Source organism: Haliotis cracherodii, unplaced genomic scaffold (genome assembly GCF_022045235.1).
Source record: "Haliotis cracherodii isolate W230 unplaced genomic scaffold, xgHalCrac1.p SCAF_40, whole genome shotgun sequence".
In the NCBI taxonomy this organism is placed as follows: Eukaryota; Metazoa; Mollusca; class Gastropoda; order Lepetellida; family Haliotidae; genus Haliotis; species Haliotis cracherodii.
This window is the reverse complement of record NW_027266298.1, coordinates 1,174,476-1,192,243: the sequence shown is the minus strand read 5'-3', so window position 1 is coordinate 1,192,243 and position 17,768 is coordinate 1,174,476. Positions and strand designations below refer to the sequence as shown.

Here is a 17,768-nt window from a genome sequence, read left to right as displayed (position 1 = left end):
TGTTCCGCTTGACACAAATCTGCAAGCAGTTGCAGTTAGAATTACACTGCATATTGCCTTGACACTTTGCTCCTTATACATTCCACCTTCTTCAAATCTTCAGCGTAATGATCTACAAAAACTATACGACCAGCTCCCAAAGCCCTGTGTTATCATGGGTGATCTAAATGGGCATAATCCTCTATGGGGAAGTGCAATCATTAATCAAAAGGGAAAAGTGATCGAGGATTTTGTTTCCGACAATGATCTCTGCATCTTTAATGATGACTCCGATACGTATTTACACCCTGCTACTGGCACGTATTCATCTCTCGATCTGTCTCTGACAGATTCAGTTTTGTTACACGAATTCTCCTGGTCAGTCCACAATGACCTGTGTGGAAGTGACCATTTCCCCACCGTACTTAAACCCATTAATCCCGCTGATGATCCACCTTCCCCTCGATGGAATTTTTTGAAGGCTGATTGGCCTTTATTTCAGTCTTTATGCAAAGATAAATTGCAACCTACGTCTTTTCAGAATGTTACTGACCCGATTCAGTTGTTCTCAGATCAACTGAATAAAATTGCTGATGAATCAATTCCTAAGTCCTCCGTCAACCCACGTGTTCGTAAACCATGGTTTGATGACACTTGCAAACAAGCTAGGAAATGTCGTAAGAAGGCGGAGAAATACTTCCGTAAACATCCCACTGTCCATAATTTAAACACTGTCAAAATTTCAAATGCTAAGGCAAGACGTCTATTTAAGCAAAATAAACGTCTATCATGGAGGAACTATGTCTCCAAAATAAACACTCGTACCCCTATGTCCAAAGTATGGAACATGATTAAAAAGATCAAAGGCAAGGGATCAAATTCTACAGTTAACCATCTGAAGGATGGCGATACTTTACTAACTGATAAAACTGCTATTGCCAATAGACTTGGGAAAACATTATCTCAACATTCGTCTTCATCTAATTACGTTCCCGAATTTCAAAAATATCAGCTCCAACAGGAAAAGAAAAAAGTAAATTTTACATCTGATAATGGTGAAGATTACAATGAGGTATTTTCACTACATGAGCTATATACTGCCTTAGGGCAAGCTCATGATACAGCAGCAGGCGCTGATAATATTCATTATCAGCTACTGAAACACTTGCCCGAATCATGCCTTGAAACTTTGTTGACTATATTCGATGACATTTGGACATCAGGGACGTTTCCACCTTCATGGCATAATGCCATTGTTATACCAATACCCAAACCTGGGCGGGATCATTCTGATCCTTCAAATTACCGACCTATCTCTTTAACTAGCTGTGTTTGTAAAACGATGGAACGCATGGTAAATAATCGATTAGTGTGGTACTTGGAAACAAATAATCTTCTTACCAATATACAATGCGGATTCCGGAAAAACAGAAGTACCATCGATCATTTAGTGCGTTTAGAATCGTTTATTAAAAATTCCATTGTAAATAGACAACATGCTGTATCGATCTTTTTCGATTTAGAAAAAGCTTACGATACAACATGGAAACATGGTATTTTAAAAGATCTTCATGATTTTGGATTAAGAGGCCGTCTGCCTCATTTTATATCCCAGTTTTTAACAGACAGGCAATTTCAAGTCCGAGTGGGTACAACCCTGTCTGATCATTATAATCAGGATCCGGGTGTCCCACAAGGCAGTATTTTGTCTGTCACTTTATTCAGTATCAAAATTAACAGTTTGTCCAAAGTTTTAAATGATTCAGTTGATGGATCACTTTTTGTGGATGATTTTAATCTATCTTGTCGGGGTAAAAATATGCGCACAATAGAAAGGCAATTACAATTATGTCTTAATAAAATTCACAAGTGGTGTTTAGAAAACGGGTTTAAATTTTCCAAATCAAAAACTAATTGTATACATTTCTGCAGAAAATATAAGCCACACAAGGACCCTGAACTATTTCTGAATGGCACTCCTATCAAAGTTGTTAAAGAGGCCAAGTTCTTGGGACTTATTTTTGATAACCACTTAACTTTCCTTCCACATATAAAATACCTAAAAGTTAAATGCCTGAAGGCACTCGATCTCTTGAAAGTTGTTTCCAATTCAAAGTGGGGAGGGGATCAAACAACCCTCTTACACTTATACAGGTCACTCATCCGTTCAAAACTTGATTATGGCTCCATCGTCTATGGTGGAGCCTGCAAAAGTAATTTACAAAAACTAGATACGATACATCATCAGGGTCTGAGGCTTTGCCTTGGAGCCTTCAGAACGTCTCCCATTCACAGTCTTTATATAGAAGCAGATGAGCCTTCTCTTAAACAACGCCGACTAAAATTATCTCTACAATACATCACTAAATTATATTCTAATCCGTCAAATCCAGCTTTTGAATGTATATTCCATCCTCTCTACGAAGATCTTTACAAAAAGAAATCAGCACTCAATCCACCACTCGGAATTAGAATAAAATCTGCAATATCAGCTTCGAATATTAAACTCCAAGATATAGCTCCTACTCAACTTTTCTCATCTCCTCCTTGGCAAATGGTAAAGCCAGAGGTAGACCTGACATTAACCAAACTTAAGAAATCTCATACTAACCAATTAATATACCAACAAGAATACCATCAACTAAGAAACAATTATGACACTTATAAATCTATATTTACAGATGGATCCAAGGATGGTGGCGCAGTTGCTAGTGCCACTGTCATTGGATCCAGAACAATCTCTTCACGTTTACCTGATAACAGTTCAATATTCACTGCAGAAGCAAACGCCATTTTTACAGCACTTAAATATATCGGTAATCAAGCTAAACATAAACAATTCATACTGTTTTCAGATTCTCTTTCATGCCTTCAGGCAATTAAAAATATGTCTTCAAAACATCCACTTTTAATCCAAATTCTTGAGTTATTTAATGATCTTGCTACTGGCCAATATGACATCGTCTTTTGTTGGTTACCAAGCCATGTTGGTATCAAAGGTAACACAATGGCCGATGCTGCTGCTAAAGCAGCCCTCAGCAAATCTGTGACACCACTTCTGATCCCATACACTGATTTTAAACCCATGATTCGATCCTACATCCGAGATCTTATGCAACAGAAGTGGGACGCCCAAGTAGGTATCAATAAATTACATGAAATTAAACCAAATATCGGATATACCTTCTTGGGCTGTCAGTCCAGATTTGAAGAGGTCATTATGCGACGATGTCGTATTGGCCACAGCAGATATACTCATGAATATTTACTAAAAGGCGAGGATCCTCCGTTTTGTATCCCTTGTGATGAGAGAATCACCGTCAAGCATGTCCTGCTTGACTGTGTTGATTTTTCCATCACAAGGGATAAATATTTCAATGTAAAAACAATTAAGGACCTTTTTAATGATGTTAATTCTCGTTTAATATTATGTTTTTTAAAAGAAATAGAACTTGTCCATAAATTTTGATGGGCTTAATGTATTATTTTATTAATTGGTAGTGCTAATTAATAACTTAGATTGTGAGTGGCTGTACCCTCGAGGGGGGTTGAAGTAGCGTAAAATTATTGTCCCCCTAAGAGGGTATGTAAGTTCCCAACCATTCGTAGTATTTTTATGCATACCAGACTTTTAAATCGTAGTATATTTGTTAGTTTAATTCAATGGCTAAACTTGCATATAATCGCCAGCGACTGAAGGGATGGTGTAAATCCTACCGGGGTCCATGCAGGAAGCAAAGGCACTGTAAGTCCCCATGGTCCCTGGTGTGGTGATCTCCCTTTAGTTACTGACGATCTCTAGCCCATTTTTATATTGTGTTGTTCCTTACTACTTAATGCTTTTAACTGTTCTGCAACTAGTTTTAAATCTTATCTGTGATATTCTAGTTCTCATACTGTCCTTTGATGACAGATTTTTATAAAGTTTAAATATTTGTATATTTCATGTCTAATTTCTCGTCACGATATGGCTGAAATATTGCCGATGTGACGTAAAGCAGTACCTCACTCACTCACTACATGTAGAAAAGTAAAAAAAATAACGTAAACGCCTAAATCGAAAACAATCATCAAAGAGCCCCTCTCGTTTAGAGGTACCTGTGACGGTTGAAATTCATAACTCCTTTGACCTTCAGAACACAGACACAGGAGTCCATCTTCCTCACGTGCACGTGAGAGATCCCCCATAGAACCTCCATGAGCCAATTTCCTTATTTATTTCAGTGGAATTGCAGAGGACTTAGGAATAATTTTAATGAAGTACAGTTATTAGCACAAGCTTACAAACCATCAGCGTTTAGTTTGCAAGAAACCTATCTGAAGCATACTGATAAATTTGAAATGCGTCAGTACAACTCTTCATTCTTTTACACCACCAGATGATAAAGCCACTGGCGGTGCTTCAGTTGTGGTGAGGCAGGGCATTATGCACAGCCCTGTACCTCTTAACTGCAATCTTGAAGCTATTGCTGTCCATCTCACCTTACACATAAGTTTCACACTTTGTTCATTATATATTTCTCCATCGTCACATCTTCAGCAGTCTGATCTTCAGGATTTATTTGACCAGCTCCCTAAGCCCTGTATCATCATGGGGCACCCGTGAAGAGCAACCTCCACGTGGTGAGTGCTGGGTAATGCTAATAGCTCTTCCCCTGTGTGGACCCGGGGAAGAATGTATCCACAGCACCCCTGGTTGTATGAGGCGACTAAATTGGGCAACCTGTTTGCCGTGGGTTGCGTGTCGATGGAGGAAGGGATTCTGGTGGAGTTCCTTTTGCCCAACACACCACTTTGACCCTGACTTCACCTAGACGGGTGGTAGAATGGGCCCGGTTCTATCAATCGGCTGGTCAACTTTGTTTTTTAATATATATGTACTTATATTCCACAAAATGATTATGGAAAAGATCAAATTTGTATGTGGGTGGTAGGATGGGCCCGGTCTTATCAATCGGCTGTTCATGCCAAGCCCTGTGCATACTATTGTATATGCACAAACATGATTTATATGAATGTATTGTTTGGTCTTGGTCATATGTTACTTGTTAGACTTCCCAAATTATTATGTAAAAGTTTGCCTTGGGTCTTATGCCATAAGGCGGTGGCTCATGGGCCAGTCTGGTAATGTTGACCTCCAAATTAAGTATGTATCCAATTACTTGTCATGGGCCGAACCGGCCTGGCATTTAATTTGGTATACATTTATTGCTATTTGTGTCATATTTGCTAGGGTATAACATCCCTGTATCCCTGGTGTTTGCATCTTGGATACCCGGTGCAATGTAACACTATCCTTGTTGACACTCGATGGCGGGTGAGGACCAGGGGTCTTGAACCTATATATTTCACCATGTCACTCACGCACTCTGGTTCAATTCGAAACGAAAAAAAGAGACGTCTTGAACGCGACAGTTCAAATGAAATCACTAACACAAAATCACAAAATATAGATTCCTGGTCTCAGTTCTTGGTGATTGAGGCTTCTGATCATGAACCAATTAAATAAAATCTTTTTGCTGCATCAAGAATTTGTGGAGAGGTGAGAAATGTTACTCGTCTTCGGACTGGCTCTCTTCTTGTGGAGTGTGACCACAGACAACAATCTCTAAATCTTTTGTCAGTAACACAGTTTGTAAATGTTGAGGTTGTTGTGTCTGTTCACAGGACACTAAACTCATGTCGGGGCATTGTTCGAGACCAAGCGTGTTGCCTTTCTGATATGTCCGAACATGAGATTCAAGCTGAACTAGAGGATCAGGGTGTAACAGCTGTTAAGCGTTTCACCAAAAAAGTTGAAGGTGTTATCAGCCAAACAAGTACTAACTTGCTAACTTTTGCCTGCACATCAATTCCACGGTCTATTACGGCTGGATATTTTAACAACAGGGTGGAGGTGTATGTCAACAGTTTGGCCAGGGTTCTTAATCGTGTCACAGCTCTGTGGTGTGTCATCGCTGTGGTGACAATCATAAAAGAATGTTAAAATGGTGCCTCATCAAAGTCTTGTCCTGAATGGCAACGCCAATCAGAAATTGTTAAAATAAAGTACCAAGATAATGTTTCATTTTCAGAAGCAAAGAAACTCTATGTCAACCAGACAAAAGCTCCCTCAACTCTAACTTGCTCTGCTGTGGTCAGTAGACCTGTCTCAATTACATCTATCACGTGTCAGACTTGACCCGTGAAGATCCGGGGTGGAATAGGTCTGCGGCAACCCATGCTTGCGTTAAGGTGACTATGCTTGTCGTAAAAGGCTACTAACGGGATCGGGTGATCAGGCTCGCTGACTTAGTTGATGCATGTCATTGATCCCAATTGTGTGGAGATCTTCCTCAACAACAAAAGAAAAACACAAGAAAACACAAGGCTTGTCATGCCACGCCTGTCAAATGTCCAATGTGAACGTGCCACGGCATGTTGCTGACGGGACCGTCCGTAGCTGAAGTCGCAGGGGGGTTGTAGTCAACGGACTGTTTATGATTTACAGACGCGTCTACAGCAAACGGGTACCACCGCTGATCGCCCTCGTCCAGGTCGACCACGTGTGATGTCACATGTAGAGGATCGTCAGATTGTCTTACATCACCTCCGTAACCGATTTTTGGCGGCTACGTCAACCAGAAATGAACTGTTTAGGGGTAGACTGAGTGCGCAAACTGTTCGAAACTGTCTGAGAACTGCTCACCTTCAAACACGACGGCCATACTGCGGGCCGATTCTGACTCAATTACACATACGTCAACGTCAATTGTGGGCACAGCGACACTTACGATGGACTCGGAGGAATTGGAATCAAGTCGTCTTCAGTGATGAATCCCGATTTAATGATGGAAGGGCGAGGTTGTGGAGGCGCCGTCGTGAACGTTACGCCCAGTATACAGGAAGTTGACAAATTTCGAGGCGGAAGTGTCATGGTGTGGGTTGCTTTCTGTGGCAATGTACGTTCCAGGCTTCTTGTCATCCGTGGCAACCTCAACGCTGCTGCTTACCGCAACCAGGTACTGGCACCAGAACTTCTGCCTTTTATGGCGTCACGATATGGCTGCAATATTGCCGATGTGACGTTAAATGTTAACTCACTCACTCACTCACTGCCTTTTATGGCAGCACATGGACCCGGTTTGATCTTCCATGGACTGGACTGGCCGTCAAGGTCTCCCGACCTTTTGCTCTTGGCAGAAGTCTGCGCACTCTCCAGAACCAACCACAGAATTTGCAAGCTCTTGGCACCATTTTGCAGCAACAATGGCGTCGTCTTCCCAATCATGTGTTCACAAGCATCACAAGGTCCATGCGGAGGCGTTGTGAGGCAGTTGTCAACGCACATGGTGGCCATTCACGCTACTGAACTTGTGTGCCATCAGATTCTCGTGCTTGGGACTTAAACTGTTGATGTTATTAGCGAATACCATAGGTGCTTGTAACAAACAATGGTTACCACCGTTAATTGAAATCCTTCTTTGGACATTAATGATTAAAAAATTACCTTCTCTGATACATTTGTCCATTGTATATCATATATGGGATTACTTTTAAAAATGTGAAGTTTTTAATTTGACTCAGTACAAGTATTATTAATGTACTTCTCGTCACAATATGGCTAAAATATGCCGATGTGACGTTAAAGCTTAACTCACTCACTCAATTGCGTGGATCGATGCTCATGATGTGAATCACTGGATTGTCTGGTCCAGACTCGGTCATTTACAGACCGTCGTCATATAGCTGGAGTGTGGCGTTAATCAACAAACGAACAAACAGACAAACGTGTCAGACTGCCTAACATGGGTAAACTCAGATCAACCTGTTATAACCAGGTTCAGGCTGAGGCAATTACTGACACACCAGAAGTTGCTCACTTGTCAAAGCAGCATTACGCCGAGACACCATCACCAAATCTGGAAATAAAGAACGAAATATGTCAGTAAGAGAATAGTCAGAAACCCATTGTCCAATAAGAACCGCGCCTTGTTGATAACCTCTCACGTTCCCAAGGTTGGATATCACAGACACAATTAAAATCCCCTCCCATAATTAAAAGTCCATTAGTCACAAACTATTTTGAAATATTTTGGAAGAATATCACCCTATCTGCCGAATTGTTAGGAGCATAAATATTAATCGAATTCTAGTCTCATTAATACTATAATCTAATAATAAATACCTCCCATCTACATCAAACTTAAATTGATCTACAATAAAATGTACACGATCCTTGATTATTACTGCCAGGGAGAGTGTTTGATTCTGTTGTTCTATATTCATAGTCTGGGGCGTAGCGTCGTCATTTTGGGAGTAGTTTGAAAGGCACCTTTAAATTAGGTCATTGGGGCCTCTTCACCTGCTCTCAACTTTTTAAGTAACCCCCAGAAAATATTGCAGCTTGTCCTGGACCACACTGGGAAAAGGGGTGTCTCCTAGAAGGGGATTCCACCTCGGGGCCTCGTTTACTACCCCTTGTAGTGTCCTTACCTTTAGCCTTGCTCCTGGATTTCCTTTGGACTATGGTAAATGGTAAGGGGGGGGAGGAAAATCATGATCAGTAAGTACACTTATGGCCTCATCACCATCTTGTGAGAATTGAATCTCTCCATCTCCAATGTCACACGGTACCTCATTATTTGTTGAAACCTTTTCCACAGCAGGATTCAAATCACCTTCACCCTTCCCTTCACCCTTCCCTTCACCTTCGACCTCCATTTCATCGTCAGCAAATGCATCATTTGGAAGAGGGCCTATAAAAGGCGCCACGCCCTCTCCCTCACTCATGCTGGTGATGGATGCTGTGTCTTGGTCTCGCAACCCAATGTTTGCATACGTGTCTGTCACGACTGCATGTCTGGAAGATGGCTGTCTGTCAGGACAGGCACTTCGCAAGTGTCCAATATGGTTGCAATTGAAACAGATTGGCAATCTGCCTGCACTTGATATAAGCATGGACATGCGATTACCCATTTTCACTATATATGGAAGGTCAGTGTCATAGCTTTGAAGTTGCAAATCAACATACCGAATGCCTGTTTCAATAGGTTCGTTGTCTAAAAATTCTTTGTGCCTACGCACTCCTAACACTTTCCCATATTTGGAGAAAAAATGCACCAAGTACTGGTTTCCAATGGTGCCATGCAGCCAATGGATTTTCAGTTCTATGATTTGACTATCATAGGGGTAGAAGGTATACAACTGCCCATTAAAGTTTACACTTTTCATGCAACTGTATAGATGAACATATTTATGCTCTTTGAAGGTGACGAAATAGTCATTGCCACTTTTCGATTTCCATATTGAACTTATATCTCTGGCCGTAACCGTTTCAATAGACACTAAAAGTACCTGAAAAACTTGCTCGTTCTTTAATCCTCGCATACGGGAAGAGATCCGCAAGGTGTTGTGGATAGCCTCCTTGTCAAAGAAGTGCTCTGGTACAGCGCCAGTCACGGTCGCTCCTGCCTCTGCCATGCTGAGAAGGTGAGGGGGGACCACTGAAGGTCTTCAGGTACACTAGGTACCAGCACCCACTCGTAGACCTGAAGGGAGGAAAAAAGTCAATCACACAATATATAGTCACCTATGATCCGAGAAAACACACATAGGTCATTGGGGCCTCTTCACCTGCTCTCAACTTTTTAAGTAACCCCCTGGGAGACGTTCTCTGACTTTCAGAAATAACCTCCACTTGTCCTGGACCACACTGGGAAAAGGGGTGCCTCCTAGAAGGGGATTCCACCTCGGGGCCTCTTTTACTACCCCTTGAAGTGTCCTTACCTTTAGACTTCCTTATGGATTTCCTTTGGACTGTGGTAAGGGTGGGAGGAAAATCATGATCACTAATTACACTTATAGCATCATCGCCATCTTGTGAGAATTGAACCTCTCCATCTCCAGTGTCACAGGGTACCTCATTGTTTGTTGAAACCTCTTTTTCCACAGAAGGATTCTCTCCTCTCCCTTCCAAATCACCTTCACCCTTCCCTCCATTGTCATCAAATGCTTCTTTAGGAAGCGGGCCAATAAGAGGCGCCACGCCCTCTCCCTCACTCATGCTTGTAATGGATGCTGCGTCCTGGTCTCGCAACCCAATGTTTGCAGCTTTTGCATAAGTGTCTGATACGACTGTGAACCTGGAAGGTGGCTGTCTGTCAGGACAGGCACTCCGCAAGTGTTCAATACGATTGCAGTTGAAACATATTGGCAATCTGCCAGAAGTAGAAATGAGCATTGACATGCGCTTACCCATCTTGACAATGTATGGGAGGTCAGTGTCATAGCTTTGGAGTTGTAGATCAACGTATTGAATACCAGTTTCAATTGGTTCATTGTCTAGGAATTCTTTGTGCCAATGCACTCCTAACACTTTCCCATATTTTGAGAAGAAGTGCACCAAGTACTGGTTACCAATGGTGCTATGCAACCAATGGATTTTAAGTTCAATGATTTGACTGTCATAGGGGGAGAAAGTATACCACTGCCCATTAAAGTTTACACTATTCATACAGCTGAACAGATGAACATATTTAAGTAAGCGTAAGCAGTAAGCGTTTCAATGGATGCCAAAAGTACCTGAAACACTTGATCGTTCTTGAGTCCTCTCACACGGGAAGAGATCCTCAGGGTGTTCTGAATAGCCTCCTTGTCGAAGAAGTATTCTGGGACAGCGCCAGTACACATCGCTCCTGCCTCTGCCATGCTGGGAAGGTGAGGGGCGACCACTGAAGGTCTTCATGTACGCTAGGTACCTGCACCCACTCGTAGACCTGAAGTGAAAAGAGTAAAATCACACAATGACTCGTCACCCTGGGTCCAAGAAAAAGCACATACACATGTATATCCACTGTAATCCAACTGCTTTATGAAGTCTTGGCCAAGATACTTTTTGTATATATATCATAAAGTTATTCACATGAAAATGGAAAATATAATACAGATTTGGACAGCAATAAGACCACTACTCCTAAATAAAATAAAGTATCACAGTGGTCGGAGTAGTGGCCATAACAATTCATGCATTTAAATACAGGGCAAATGGGGTCATCAGAGGGAGCCTAATTTTGATGTACAAAGATTGTTTTACGTAATTTATCAATGTAGCCAATGAACTCTTAACAATGTTACCTTTTTGTGTAATGGCTGAATTGAATGAAACCATCTTTAAAAGGAACTGATCCTGCATCTAACAAAGCTTTGACTCTCCTTTGATCATGAAACGTGGTGAACTATGTTCCGTTCTGTTCAGTATTCCTGATTGAAAAAAATGTTTTTAACGGAAATGCCAGCAATAGTTTTCTGAATGGCATTAAATAAGGCCTCTCTTGAGAATCCTCTCACCTTTGATACCGCTCTGATGGTATGTGGGGCGATCCCTGGGTCCCTGTCGCACTGGTCCACAGCGAGTGCCATGGCGGCGATAAGACAGAAATTAATGGGGGGGTCACCACTGAAGGTCTACTACAACTGTGGTAGGCCCACCCGTCGACCTGTAAAGAGAAGAAAGTTAGTCAGTCACACAATATAGTTACCACTTCCTCCAAGAATCCAGTGAGTGAGTTAAGTTTTAAGTCACATCGGCAATATTTCAGCCATATCGTGACTAGCAATGGTTAAGTATAATACATAGATTGAAGCTTATGTAAAAACCTGTCAACGAGGGACAGTAAAATACCTAGATATATCACAGAAATAAATGTAAAACTAGTATTTAATCATAAAATCAATAGCACTATACAAAACATGACAGTATAAAAACGGGCTATAGATCGCCAGCAACTGAAGGTAGACCACCATGCTAGGGTCCATGGCCAAGAATCCAGGGAACAGAAACACAAGATCAATCCAGAGTTGTCCTCCAATGTAGCTCCAGGAACAGATACTTTTTTTATAATAAATTTATTCCCATGGAAAAGAAACTACACATTTGGACAGCAGTAGGGCCACTACTCCTAAATAAAATAAAGTATCACAGTGGTCGGAGTAGTGGTCATAACAATTCAAAGTAAAGAGGAAATGTCAAAAACGTAAAACGTAGAACCACAATTATATATATACACTGATTTAATATAGTGGGAATGGGGAGACAAAGTAAGGGACATATATATACTGGTAAAAATGTACAATAATGGTGATTTTATGTTCACTTTATATTAATATATATCTATCTATATATATATATTTACAATTCTATATACAATTCTAAAATAACTGTTATATGTTAACATATATATACACAACATTACATATTCATATATATAAGCATTTAAATATAGGGCAAATGGGGTCATCAGATGGGGGTCTAAGTTGGATGAACAGAGAATTTGTATGTTATGTAATGTATATGCCTAAACTGAGAACTAAAATTATAATAATGTGGGACAATTGGGGTCAATCATTGGGTCATATGCTAAACATGGACATGATATGCTTTAATTATTATCATAATTATTAATGATAACATAGTAATACAAGAAATGATAAAACAATAATTGATAATAATACAGTGTTGTTAGAACAAGAAGGTTAAAACACTCGCATTGACTTTACAGAAAATTGAAGAGGAAAGCCAACAGTTGGCAAATGTAGAACTGGATAGACGAAGGAAGTCGACCCGAATACGTACTTTTAGAAGTGACAAAAAACGCAACACAATATCATTCCCTCTTAACTGTTTGTGTTCATGTTTATTAATGTTCCGAATCCACCAAATACTGTATTTTGCCAAAGACACCAAATATACACAAACAGCAAATTTATATGAATTGGGGATCTTTGGTGCAAGACCAAACTTTATAATTTCATGTGATTTTTTTTATTAGCCCTGAAGAAAATTGATGCAACCAAGGAAAAATGATATTCCACAGTACATTAACACAAGGACAAGAAACAAAAAGATGGTCTGAGGTTTCAAGTGCACCTAGACAAAGAGAACAGTTTGGGGCAGCAGACTTTCCACGAGTGTGGAGAATATAGTTGAGAGGAAGAGCATTTAAGATGAGACGGTAGTTAACTGATTTGGGCAAGTTATCCATGAATGGGTGTTGAAGGTTACGCCAAACAAGTCCAAAATTCAATTGTGGATATAGTCTCTCCACTTTATTTTCAACAACTGTTTGAAGAAGTGCGTTATAAAATTGTTTAGAACTAAATTTCGATAGATCACCTGAAGGTCTGTAACAATAGACTCAAACAACTTCACTGCAGAATAATACTTTTGAGACCAAACTTCATAAAGTCGGTGTAACCAAGGAAAAATGATATTCCACAGTACAATAACACAAGGACAAGAAACACAATGATGGTCTGTGGTTTCAAGTGCACCTAGACAAAGAGAACATCACCAAGAACATCAAAAGAAAACAAATAAAACGTCTCGGTAAGCCCGTCCGAACCTGGAGACTTATTATCACCCATGGCCTTAAAGGCATTGAGAATTTCCACTTTTGTGATTTCACCTTCTCGTAAAGGCGAACGTTCCGAATGTAATTTAGGTCCCCAGGGTCCTTTTTTTGCATGTTTAGGTGTGCTGGCATTTCTTTTTATGTGTTTGCCTGCGAATGTGCTTGACAACAGCTCTTCCTCGCAGTTTCACGAACAAGTCCGCAATACTTTCCAAAACAGAGAGCTTTTCTTCTTCACTACTTGTGACGAGCTTGTCCCAGTAAAACAGGACTGTTGTGTCTTTAAGAATGCTGTCCTTAAGGCGGTCAACACACATGGAATTTGCATTTAAGTTTGATGTGTCTACTTGCTGCCGACAAATCATCTCCATTTTTCTCACAAGAAAGAAAAAATTGTCCCCACTAATAAATGCAGATGAAGTATCCTGTGAAGTTATGCATAAATGCCTTAGGGTTTTGGCTACGTTTGATTCTATTCCTGAGTGCTTTGTAATGGCCCTAATTAAAAATCCACAGATATAGCATAGAGTTTCATTTTCCGCCGACGTCAGATCTTTAGCTTCGTGTTCTACATCACTCTGTATACTTGATGTTTAATAAACTTCGTACAGACAGCATCAACCAGTTCATCCAACAAGCACTGACTTAACATGTGGACATTCCAGTCATTCTCTTGTGTGTGTAATTTTATTACATCATGCAGTGTGTCACAGAATTTGGTGTCGGTTCTTAATCTGTGGAACTGTGCCCACATCTGCTCTCTGCTCGCCACAAAGGAGCTGCTTTTTCCCAATCCAGAAAATAATGTTACAAATGTAGGTGTCAGGTGGTCAGTTATTTGAGCTAGGCATGACTCTGAACCAGAAAGTAAACTAGCAATGTCACACATTTTCCCCTCACATGCCAGATCCGACTTGTGAATTTCATTCTGAGCTATTGCGTTTAAAGAATTGCGGACAGACTCCAGCATACATCCTTGCAATTGCTCAGTGTTGAAGAAAATTTGATTTGAGGCACTTGACGTAGGTGGTGTGGTCGGTGTGGTCTGCTGGGTCTCACTGGTAAGCTTTTAGTCAGGAGCTGGAATTAGTAATAATATCCTCATGATATGCAATCAAAAGAACCTTTCACAAAGTATATTAGTTTAAGGTTGAATGTATGGTGTTAAAATGTAAATGTAAACATGTATCAAGGCATTTATCCAGTATGTTTACGTAGTACCTGTGGCAGTCAAATTGTGGAAGATAATCGTTATTCTGTTCAAAATAAGGATTTTCATATTTTTTTAATTCATAGTTATTTTACAATTGTATTTTGAGATTGAATTGAATCCAATGATATAAAACTAAGCATTAACACATCACGATGAATAAATAAAAAGTAATTGAAAAAGCATACGAACTTAGGCTTTTTAAATGATTAGAGTTTTCTCTGATACAAGTATTCTGTTCATATGTAATGATTGCAACATTGAAAGTGTATACACATGATACAAGAGTCCCAAAATGTTGGTTCTATTATTATTCTACAGCAGTCAAATTAATGTATCCATGGTCAATGTGTTAAGATTAGATTAAATGTATACAAATTAAGATAGATACACACATGATAAAATACAAATAGGGTTACTTAAATCTGAAATTATATTAGTCTGTAGGACAAAATTGCAATATGTAAATTGAAGAATCTATTTATTCCACACATTATAACATCTTGGGGTATCTGCTTTCCTCTTATAATTATATGCCTATATTTTACCATTATTCATATATATACCCATGATGGTAATTAGCCAAATTGTGCCCTGGGACTTTTATGTAAGAATATATATGTAAATTAAATATAAATATATGTTTGAACAGAAAACTTTACTGTTTTGTTATTTTCATTACCCCTTAAATCGGATCTTCCGTGTGCTTTGATCACATGGCCACAGAATCCAGAAATTGAACCATAGTCTTTGCTGCACAAAGGACATCTGTACGAAGCTCCAAAAGTCTTGCCAGGTCTCTGGTTTTCGCAAGTCATTTGTACTTTTGAACGGCAGTCATCGGACGTTGAATCCGAGTTTCTATCCACTTCATATTCGGTGTACTCGCCTAGAAGTACGGACAAATCCAAATCGGAGTCATCCCAGTTGACGAAATCGGACATGTTGTAGTTGGTACGAGAGAATCTGAATGCTTGAATATGTATCCGTATTAGGTTAGGAATGACGATAATGTTGCAAGGCATTGTATATATATGGTCTGATATCTCGATCATCTTAATTACCGTTTCCGTGTTTAATTGATAAAAATCTGATGCACATGGGACATATGTGTTTTGACAGCTATCGATCGCCACACATGCTTGTAAGCCGGATGTTTTGGTAACCAGGGGAAGTCAAGTTAAGCCCTGCTACGCATGCGCCATAAGCTGTCCACATGTGGTTGGCATCGCGCCTGCGAGATAGTTTCAGGAAATCTGTATCGTTTCCTATCCAGGTTATACAACGCCGTGCTCATATCCAGGTTGTGATGAAATAATACATAAAAAGAGTGATGGTGAAGACATTTGAAGAAAATAACATGAAATACAAGTTAGGAAAATTAATACGCTCCTTGAAAAAGGAGAAACATTACGACTGGTTTAAAAGGGCAAATCTTGAACCGTGGTCGTTTTGGAAAGGTCATGGTGAATAACAAGCTGTTTTAGGGTGGCCTACTACTGCCGGGGGCAACACCTCTCACACTGATGGACACCTTTCCGACACCGGGGACACTGTCTGCGAGGAATCTGACCGCCGTTTCTTCCTATCTCCAGAGTCCCTGGACCGGCCCCTACTTTTCCGTGACGTCCCCTTACCCCGAGGGTAACCTCTTTCTTTCTCTCATGTCGTTCTCTCTCCCCCTCCTGTCTCTGGTACTCTTAAAAAGTGACAGTACCAGCTAGAAGACCTGCAAAAAGTGAGCACACAATAAAGTCACCTCCGCAAATCCACGAATCCAAGAGTCCAAGAGTCAACACAATAGTCCACCGTCATCCTCCGAGAATTCGGTCAAGATACTACACTTTGATCTTAGCCAAAAGGCCAAGAAGCGATGACGGTTCTGATACTGGAGTCAGCGGTGGTGTCCATAATAGTATGGATTACAAGCACATTTTGGGAATCTTCCTTACTCATCCCTGAAACCACTTTGTTAATATCTGGAGAATCAGGTAAACTTGAAGTGCTAGGAACAGGATTAAATACATCCCCAGGAACGCTTACCTCAGTAACCTCATTTTCTTTGTCCCCCTCATCCTCACTCATCACCTCCTCATTCACTGTAGGCTCAATGTCATCATGCCACATGTCCTCCCTATTCTCTGGGGAAACGGGTGGCCCAGTCGTCTAAGGCGCCGCGGTTCGCTGTGCAGAGTTGCGTTCCTTGGGCTCGTCAGAAACCTATGATTGTGGGTTCAAATCCCGGTTCACCCCGATTATGGTTCTAGGTTTGTCAGCACCATACCCGTGCTCGTGGGTTTCACCGAAGTGGTAAACGTCTTAGACCTGCATCACTTCGGGCTTTCCTCCCACATTAAGCTGACACACCGCAATATAACTGTAATACTGTTAAAAGCGGCGTTAAACCCAACTCACACACTCAATCCCTCCTCCCTATTCTCCTGTTCTGACCTCTTGTCAACACCCGTTTTGTTTTGCATCCCGTATTACTGGATTACTTTATTAAAGAATTCACTTGGGTTTGCCATGCATGCATTCCTCATGTGACCTTTGAACCCACAGCGCAAGCACATAGGGGCAGCAGCATGGCCATGCCATCCCCTAGCCTTACAATGTGTGGCACCTCATCAATAACCCTTCCTTTAGACTGATAGGAACAGTGCGTACTCCCGTACGGATTATCATTTTATCTGGGAGGGTCATGGTGTCTCTGTACACATCAATGATTTGATAATAACAAACTCTTTCAATTTCAGGAGGTTGATGCATTGCTGTCTCTGTGCACATTCCACAAGGAGAGAACCGGATCGAAGCTTGGTGACATGTGTAACCTCTCTGCAGATACCAGCGATACCTTTTGAGATTTCAAACGGATTCAGTTTGATGGGTTCTTTGTCACAAGCTTCGAAAAACATGGTCGGATCAGTTGGGGGTATTTTCTTCAGGTAAATTGTTAGATTCTCTGTATCTTCGTTTTGAACCAGGGTGTTGGGAACCCCTTTTCCCCACCCACCATGGAGTGTCAACAAGTACAGTAAATTATGCTGCAGCGGATCCCCCAGGTGCAAAGACCGGGGATAAAGGGGTGGTATACTCAGCAAATTAGACACGAAAAGCTGGAACTATCTACCAAATTACAGGACAGGCTGGTTCTGCCCATGACAATCAATTGGAGAGGTACAGAATTC

General features: G+C 40.7%; 2 pseudogenes; both read right to left on the bottom strand.

The window, feature by feature from the left end:
* Positions 1-13,290: 13,290 nt before the first annotated feature.
* On the bottom strand, positions 13,291-15,702 carry LOC139441422 (uncharacterized; annotated as a pseudogene).
* Positions 15,703-16,302: 600 nt separating this feature from the next.
* Positions 16,303-16,455, bottom strand: LOC139441499 (U2 spliceosomal RNA; annotated as a pseudogene).
* Positions 16,456-17,768: the final 1,313 nt, after the last annotated feature.